Raw genomic sequence first — 9,819 nt, forward strand, 5'->3', positions numbered from 1 at the left:
TATATTCTTGTAATTGTCTCTTTGACCTATGCTGAATATGTTCTCTTTGTATTAATATCACGTTAACATGAGAATTGTGTTGTAGTATTTATTATGTATTTGTTGTGACTTTGAGAATCTAATGTATTCATAAATTCCTTTAAAAATAAAAATTAAAGAAACCTCTTTTTAAAAGGTGTGATGGACAACATCCCATATGGGCATAGTTCGTGTCCCAGATGCTTACTTCCAATCCAGCTTCCTGCTAATGGCCTGGGAAAAGCAGCAGAAGATGGCCCAAGTACTCCCATCCATGTCAGAGACCTGGATGAAGCTCCTGGCTCCTGGCTTCATCCTTACCCAGCCCTGAATATTAAAACCATCTGGGTAGTGAACCAGTGAATGGAAGATCTGTCTCTGACTCTCCTTCTATTACTCTTTCAAATAAATCAGTAAATTCTTTTAAAAATTAATATTTAAAAGCCACATTACAGCCCATAAATATGTATAATTATTTTTATAAAGATTTTTAAACAAAAAATCTTATCACTACACATTGTATACATGTACTAAAATGTCATGCCCCATAAATATGGGTGGCTTCCTCTAAGGAATAGCATTCCAGAAAACACTTGGATAACCTGAATTTAAGTAACAAGTAGAGGGAGCTATATCAGCAAACAGAAAACTCAACAAAATGCCACTGAACTTGGATACATGAAGTTTAAATGGAGGGAATTTCAAAAATGGCTGGAAAAAAACTAATAGGAGAAATGAGGAAACCACGACTGACAAAAGGACAGATTCAGTATAGGCCAAAGCCGTCAGAATTTGATGGTGTCTAGATAAGACTGTACTGAGTTAGTTCAGACCTTCAACATGCGTACCATGAAGTACCCCTGACTGATCTCTTTGTTCTCTTCTCTCTAGGCTATTCTTCCTCAAGTATCCAGTATGAAGTAATGCTCTTCTGTACCACAAAATCGAAATCTTTTCCCTGTTTCGTCCAACACCTCAGAGAAATAGGTACTTACTATTGCCATGTTCCCAGGTAATATGCTAGACCATGTAGGGCTTCTACAAGAGGTAACAAAGAACCAGTGTTGTAACCCTGTCTTATCAAATACCTCCAGCTTATTAGAAGACCTTGGAAAGCTAAATGCTGAGAAACCGTCTTTAACTAGAACTGTGAATGAGTTGTAAGCCTAAGGAAGTGGCTCCTTCCACACTCCTAAAGACTTATGAGAGGTTCATAAGAAACCCGAATATTTATCCCTTGGGTTTGGAGACACATAGTAGAACCACCAGATAAGTGCCAGACTCCAGGCTAGAAGTGAGAGGCTAAACAGAGCATTTTAGCTCAGGCTGCTGTAACAAAATATAACAAAATATTATAGCCTGTATGGCTTAAACTGCAGATGTGTATTTCTCATAGTTCTGGAGGCTGAGAAGTACAAGATAAGGGTGCTGGCATTGTTGGGTTCTGCTGAGGTCCCTCTTCTTCACTTGCAAAATGCCTGCCTTCTTTCAGGACTAACACATGGCATACAGAAGAGAACTTAAGTTCCCTCATGGCTCTTGTTGTAAGGGCACCAATCCCAATCTGAGGGTCCCTCTCTCATGACCCCATCCAAACATAATTATGTTCAAAAGACTCTACTTCTAATACCATCACTTTTGGATATGACTTCAAAATGAATTTGTAGGAGATACAAACATTCCAGTTCCTAACACTCTGCAGTCCCAGAGCTCTTCGAGACAAAGAATGTGTTCCTGCTTCTCTTGGGTGATGGTGCAGGTGTTAGAACTTGCTTGAGGGACTGTCTGGAGGGATGAGAAACCCAACACTAAAATGCCAGAGTTGTGCTGCTAGAATCTTACAGACAGAAGGAAGAAACAGGCAGACACACACACACACACACAGAGAGAGAGAGAGAGAGAGAGAGAGACAGCCAGGGCTAGGCCAGGCCAAAGCCAGATGCCTAGAACTCAATATGGGTTTCCCACAGGAGTAGCAGGGACTCAAGTACTTGGACCATCACCTGCTATGTCCCAGGGTGCACGAGTAAGAAATTGGAATTGAAAGCGGAGCTAGGACTTGAATCCAGGCACTCCAATATGAGATAAGGTGTCCTAAGTGACACCCTAACTGCTACATCAAACACCTGCTCCTGAAGAATCAACTTTTAAGTAACCAGCTGGAGAAGATAGTTATTGAACTATAGATGAGGTATTGCTAATATTTGGTGAAGAGGGATTCCCTGAGATGCCACAAAGCCCCCTGTGAGTCAGCTGCAAATATTCTCCATGATTAGAAGAAGCCAAGGTCTTCATAAATTGGGACCAGTCCAGCAAAACTTTCCAGGATCCTTTATTCTTTTCTCTTTTCCTCACATTTCAAGTCTGGAAGAAGCAAAAGCCAAAGCTAGAAAGTGAGAAAGGAAAAGGAAGAGAGGGAGAAAAACAGGTAACCTGATCCCACTCCTCTGGAGCCGAGGTAGAGGGGGAGATTCCACTTCATAGTGACTATCTCATGGTTCTCAATATTTAGTCACTGAAATGAGACTCTTTGAATAGCAATAACAGGTTTAATATCTAGGTATCAGATTGTAGCCAAAATAAAGAAAAAAACTATCTTCACAGAATGGATATGAGAGATGGAACATGAATAGAACTTTCTATCAGACCTTAAATGTTTTGTTCCCTCAACACACAAGTTAAACTCATAGCCTTTGAGAAGGGACACCCAGAAATTCATTTTTTTCCTTCACATTTTTTAAAGCCAGATACCTCTGTGTCCTTATAACCCCAAACCTGAATTTGTATAGAAATTTCCAATTCAAGTTTTTTGTGGGTTCTGTAATTTTTTTTCAAAAAAGAATCCCATTACAGGGTTGAGTGTTTAATGCAAGAGTTAGAATGTAGGTTGGAATGACTACATCCCATACTGGAATATCTGGGTTTGAGTTCCATCTCCACTTTCAATTCTAGCTTCCCACTAATGCACACCCTGAGGGTAGCAGGTGATAACTCAAATGCTTTGGTACCTACCACACACTTGGGAAACCTGGATTGACTTCTGTGCTACTTGCGTTGGCCTTATCCATCCTTGGCTTGTTGTGGGAATTTGGTGAATGTCCTAATGGACGGAAGATCTCTCTCTTTGTCTTTCTACCATCCAAATGAATTAAAATAAAATTTCATTACAATGCAAATTATTTCATAAAAAGGAAATCCAGCCATATGTTGGAAAAATGAAGCTCATGACTTCCCCCAAATGCAAGAGTTTCATATTAGGGCATTAATGATATGATTTATCACATCCAGATGGTCAAAGAAAAACTGTATGATCATCATAAAATCAGTAACAATTTTATGACCTTTAACAAATCTTAGGAGAGAAATCAAGACTAGTACCTTCTTGTGATAAGGATCTTCCCAGACTGAACATTCATCAGAAGTCAAGATGGGAACCTAGCCAGAGATCTTGCTGCTTGACACTATCACCCACCTATGATGAAGGACTAGGATCTGGCTTACACAACCGTGAAATGCTCTGATGAAGACCTGCCAACAGGACAGGCAATTAAACAGGCACAGTTCCATCATATGGCGTAGCTGGACTTGCCCTACCTATACACTCTTGTCACTTGGAGGACTTTTGAAGCATAGTGGCACTAAAGTGCAGTGCCTGTCTCCAGATTCTGATTCAATTCACCTAAATGAGGATGAGGACTTTTTTTTTCTTTAAAATATTCCCAATTATTTCAGTATTTCATCATCTGAAATGGGGATGAAGTGGATGTGATTTATTCTATAGAATTGGTAAATTTGTGGCATAGAATGGCTTTTAAAAAATCATTTACTCTCCTCAAAGAACACAATCTTGTACCCTGACAGTCATGCCAATAATTCTCTAAGTAAAGAAACACCTCCCTCCAGGACAGAACTGGTTTCTGGTTATGTGCTTACCTCAAAAGCTACATATTTTAAGGTCCTAGCACTCTAAAAACCTTACACTTCATCTTTGCCTCTCCATAACTTCATACCTAACCTTTATAATTTTAAAGCTGTTGTTCCCTTCAATGAAAGATGGCAAAGCAGAGACTAATTATGTAAAGAAACTTCATACTTATATGCTTAAAGCAAGAGTAAACGATGTGCAAGATCAGACACGGCACAGGGCACTCATTCACATTGGCACAAGAGCTCTTAAGCTGTTTTTCCAAGTCAACATGTTTTCCAAGCAAGAAAGAAAAAAAAAAACTTGCCAGCAAGTTAGAATATTTTAGCATGAACCCCTAGACACTTAAAATATATAACCAGTGGGGGTAGGAGGACAGGTATGATGGGAAGAATCATTATATTCTTTAAGTTGTAGTTATGAAATTTATACTCATTAAATAAAAGGTTTTATTGGGAAAATAAAATAAAATATATAAGCACAGAAACATCTTCATGCTGACTGCATTACCTTGACTACAGCTCACTCTCTGAAGAGAAAAACATCATTCACTTTCAGTATTATTTCCCTAATGACTTAAATGACTTAGGAATGTGGCTTCTCATCACTGCCAAAAGCCTCACACCACCTGCCTTTGGCTGGGTTTCCACACTATACTGTTCTACTCAATTTCTTGATTTTTGCAAAATTATTTCCTTTCCTCCTGTGTTTATGCTACTTAAACTAGATAGTTTCAAGCAGCTCCTTAAGGGCCTGGAATATTCCTTTGTATCTTTATTCCATAGCAACAGAAACCAGTTAGCACTCAAATAACTAGGTAACAGGACTTTAAAGCTTCTCCTTAAAGCAAGAGCTCTCATGCATATAGTCCTTGGGCAAAGGAGATTCCATTCAGCTCTATTTGTCAGAAAAATCAGCCCCGTTAGGATGCCCACTTATGGGAGAAAACGAAAGAGCAAATAGAAATGTTAGAAGAGGATGTATGTTAGTTTGGGGAGCCCTCTTGGTCTCTCAATTCTCTAACATTTTTCATTTGAAAGATGGACTTTATATGGCAACAGGAACAACAAACACCACCAAGAGAGAAACCCAAACCCAAACAGGAGAGAAGATTGGAGTCACTGAGGCTATCACATTGATTTTTGGTCACAGAGACACCCCTTTGGAGGAAAATCTGAAATATTAGGAGACAGGGTCCCTTTGCAAGGGTGTAGGAAGTCCTACATAGGGAATTAGGGCAAAAACAGGAACTCCGACTTGCTGCTGTAAGACCCATGTGTACTCTCCAGCTACTTGAAATATGGTCATGTTGAGTTGATACAATTTGAGAATGCCAGACGCATGCCTGTGTACTGTCTCTCAGCTGCCCCAAACCCCCAAACAATATAAACCATACATGGGTACGGTTTGCAGCACCAAGATTCAAACCTGACATTGCATGTTTTCAAAACCGTCATACTTTATATCATGCTGACATAGGTTGGCAGGCATATAATTTCAACATAGAGATTATACTTCTTGTGAGACCTATTACTATAAGAGTAGTATTTGAAACTTGCGAATCTGGGGAAAGGAAGGCTGCATATTCTTTCAGTGTCACACTGAAATATCATCTGATTGGTCCAACCAAGAGTGATTTAATTCTGTGGGAAAAATGTCCCTTTGTTTGACTTGCTATTTAATAGCGATTCTATGAGGACTATAAAAACTTGTAGTTTTTAAGCCAGCGCCATGGCTTAACAGGCTAATCCTCCGCCTTGTGGCGCCGGCACACAGGGTTCTAGTCCCGGTTGGGGCGCCGGATTCTATCCTGGTTGCCCCTCTTCCAGGCCAGCTCTCTGCTATGGCCCGGGAAGGCAGTGGAGGATGGCCCAAGTGCTTGGGCTCCTGCACCCGCATGGGAGACCAGGAGAAGCACCTGGCTCCTGGCTTCGGATAAGCGAGATGCGCCGGCCGCAGCGGCCATTAGAGGGTGAACCAAAGGCAAAAAGGAAGACCTTTCTCTCTCTCTCTCTCTCTATCCACTCTGCCTGTCAAAAAACAAAAAAAAAAAAAAAAAAAAACTTGTAGTTTTTGAGAGAAATGCACAGAATATGTCTTAAGCAGAAACAATCATCCCAAATAGTGTGATTTTATTACACTTTAGGACTTAGGATGAATTTGTCTTAGTCAATTCAGCTACAGCTTGCCCTTCCCAACAAACTATAATTCTCAGTTTATCAAATACCCTTAGAACCAATTAATCATCTGTTGATTCCCTCACTAATGAATCAAATGAATCACTGACAAGGCCTCACTGTGTTTTATCTAAGTGTCATATTAACTTTGAAATTTATGCTTTGATATTGTATCACATTACAAATGTTTGAAATAAGAAGTAATTTCTTACAGTAGAGGCCAAGGCAAGTTTCCACAAATGAAATGTTTTGAGCCTTTGTGATGGGCCAGGTTTCACCAGAAACAATGGGAAGGAAAGCCGTTGCAAGCATAGCTTCCAATACTTTGCAGAATCACATTACAAAGTGACAAAATGGTTACAACATGGATTATGTGAAAATGCTGATTTTGGAGATATAGTCAAGATGATGATTGAGTGAGACACTCTGGTGACCATCTTCCCACAGAGTCATTAGTCTGCATAACTATTCATGCACCAAGTCACCTCTGGGAGAGGTACAGAAGCCAGGTGAGAGACCACAGTGCCTGCTTTTAGTACAATATTTAGAAAAATCACAATGCAGAAAGCAGGAAGAAGAGTGACCTGCATCACTCCTCCCCCAAGCCCACCATGAAATAATTCGATCAGACAGGGCTCCATAGCCCTAGTATCAGGTATAGACTTGCATCCTAATGGGATGGACTTGTTTTGATGAGAATCACTGCCAGCCTCATACAGATTTGATGCATACTCTGAAGATTGCATAGGGCATAATGACTCTGAGACCCAGATGTGAAAAGCCTTGTGCCTGCCTGGGAAGCTGAGGGACTGCCTCTATCACTTCTCCAACTTGGGGCAGACAGCAGAAGCCACAGAAATGTGGTGGGACTCAGTTTCAGGCTCATAGAACACAACATTGAGCAGATTCTAACAGTGACTGCAGATGGAACTCCCAGACCTACCTCAGTGACAAGAGTAATTCCGGGGCCCAAATTGGTCAGTTTTACACTCCAGCCAGCATCACCAGAAGCTGGTAGGAGAGACATCAGGCAGTGACTCCATCTCAGCCACAGATAGACCACAGAAAGGTATTCTTCAGCACTACCCCCAGCTCAAATAGTGTTAACTGGCCATGGACTCTGCATGAGATCTGACCTCATATTGGTTGCCACAGGAACAGGCATCAAGGCCTGTTCAACCCCATCAGAGAAGGGTTGTAGAAAAGGACTTTTATATAGATACTTGCCCAGTTTGTTCAGAAAAATGCATAAGACAAAATTGAGCTTGAAGTATTGCAGGGCAGGGGGAGCCAGCGCTGTGGCTCACTTGGTGAATCCTCTGCCTGCGGCACCGGCTCCCATGTGGGCACCGGTTCTAGTCCCAGTTGCTCCTCTTCCAGTCCAGCTGTCTGCTGTGGCCCAGGAGGGCAGTGGAAGATGGCCCAGGTACTTAGGCCCCTGCACCCACATGGGAGACTAGGAAAAAGCACCTGGCTCCTGGCTTTGGATCGGCGCAGCGCCGGCTGTGGTGGCCTTTTGCGGAGTGAACCAATGGAAGCAAGACCTTTCTCTGTCTCTCTCTCTCACTGTCTAACTCTATCTGTCAAATAAAAAAAAAATTAAAAAGAAAGTACAAACAAAATAGTGAAAACACACAGTAGACTTGTGTCAAATCTCGCCTTATGGTACCATTTAGTGCTAAAATAATAGAAGTGCCCATAGGCCCAGAGAAAATAAATAGACTGCTTGGAATTATTGGAAGGCCAGCCACAAACAAAGGTGGATTCTGAAAACTAATTTTTAAATGTACAGATGACATTATACACCAACAAGCACAAAAAATTTCAAGGAAACAATGACTTCACTTAACAAACAAAATAAGTTGTCCAAAACTCACCTACTAGGACTGAAATTCTCAAATGCTTGGATAAAGATTTCAAAATAGCTGTTTCAAGTAAAGTCAATGAATTTCAAGACAACACAGAAAAATTATTTAATACTCTAATTACTTCCACATCTGTGTCAAGTTTCTTAAAGCAGAAAACCTTCACAGTAAATGTACTCTAAATAAATTTTAGTAATATTAATTATAAATATGGCACATAAGCCATTTATATCCCTAGTGTGAAAGGGTTGCGGGTGGGAGGGAAGTTATGGGGGCGGGGAAAGCCATTGTAATCCATAAACTGTGCTTTGGAAATTTATATTTACTAAATAAAAATTTTTTAAAAAAAGAGTAAAAAGTTCTAAGATTCTGTTTCACAGTAGATGTTTTATAAAAATGTTATTGTATATTTATCTATTTAAAACAAAATAGAAGATAGGATTTTAAATGTTTTTACCACAAAAATGTTCAACATTTGAGAAAATAGATGTATATACCTTGACTGAACATTACAAAATGTATGCATGTATCAAATCATGTTACCCGTAATTATGTATAATTTTATGAGTCTTAATTGTTTACATTTATTTATGCTTATTTTAGACTGATTTGATATAATCTTCTAAATAAAATATTAAGTAATATTAAGATTTCAAAATAAAAACATAAGGTAAAATAGAACTTACTCCATGAGAGTAAAGAGGATCAATATTTGAAAATCAATATAATAAATTATATGAAAAAAATTACATGAGAAACACACGAGAGAGAGGTCTTTCATCTACTGGTTCACTCCCGAAACGGCTGGAGCTGAGCCAAAGCCAGGAGCCAGGAGCTTCTTCTGGGTCTCCCATGTGGGTGCAGGAGCCCAAGAACTTGGGCCATCTTCTGCAGCTTTCCCAGGTGCCTCAGCAGGGAGCTGGATAGGAAGTGGAGTAGCTGGGACTCGAACCAGTGCTGCAGAAAACAGCTTAACCTGCTACACTACAACACTGACCTCATCTTCTTCTATTTCTTTATTTAATGTTTTGTAATTCTCATTGTAGAGGGCTTTCACATCTTTTAAAGGTGTGTAGCCTCTGAGGTTGAGCATCTTGCCATAAGACTATTAGCTTTGGAAAGATTAGTCTTCTATAAATTGCCTGATCACATAATTAGCCCATTTTTCCAACAAGTTGCCATTTTAGAATTTATTTACAGCTCTTTATATCCTCTAAATACTTATTCTAGAGTAGTCACATGCTGTATAAATATCTTCTGCTAGGCTACATCTTGTCATTTAATTTTGTTTATGGTGTCTTTTTCCATACAGCTGTGTTACATCTAATATAGGCAAGCATCTACATCATTTCCTTTAAAAATAATAAGTTAAATTGGAAATGGCATAGAAAATTAATTTTTAAAAAAATATTATGTAGGATCTCTGCCTTTAATGTGCTGTACACTCTTATTTAATGCTATAACTAGTACTCCAACAGTATTTTTTTTTTCACTTTGTGTTGCTATATGGGGGCAAACTGTTGAAATCGTTACCTAATTTATACTAAACTGATCTTTTGTATATAAAGAAAATTGAAAATGAATCATGATGTGATTGGAAGGGGAGAGGGAGCGGGAAAGGGGAGGGTTGTGGGTGGGAGGGAAGTTTTGGGAGGAGGAAGCCATTGTAACCCATGAGCTGTGCTTTGGAAATTTATATTCATTAAATAAAAGTTTAATAAAAAAATAATAAGATAAAATAAAAATCCACCAAGGAGGAAAATGGTCATTTGGGGGTTTACTGGGGCTCCCAATGATTCTGAAAAAGACTGAAATCTGACATTGAGTTCATGTC

The sequence above is a fragment of the Lepus europaeus genome, chromosome 2, assembly GCF_033115175.1.
Source record: "Lepus europaeus isolate LE1 chromosome 2, mLepTim1.pri, whole genome shotgun sequence".
NCBI classification, from domain to species: Eukaryota; Metazoa; Chordata; class Mammalia; order Lagomorpha; family Leporidae; genus Lepus; species Lepus europaeus.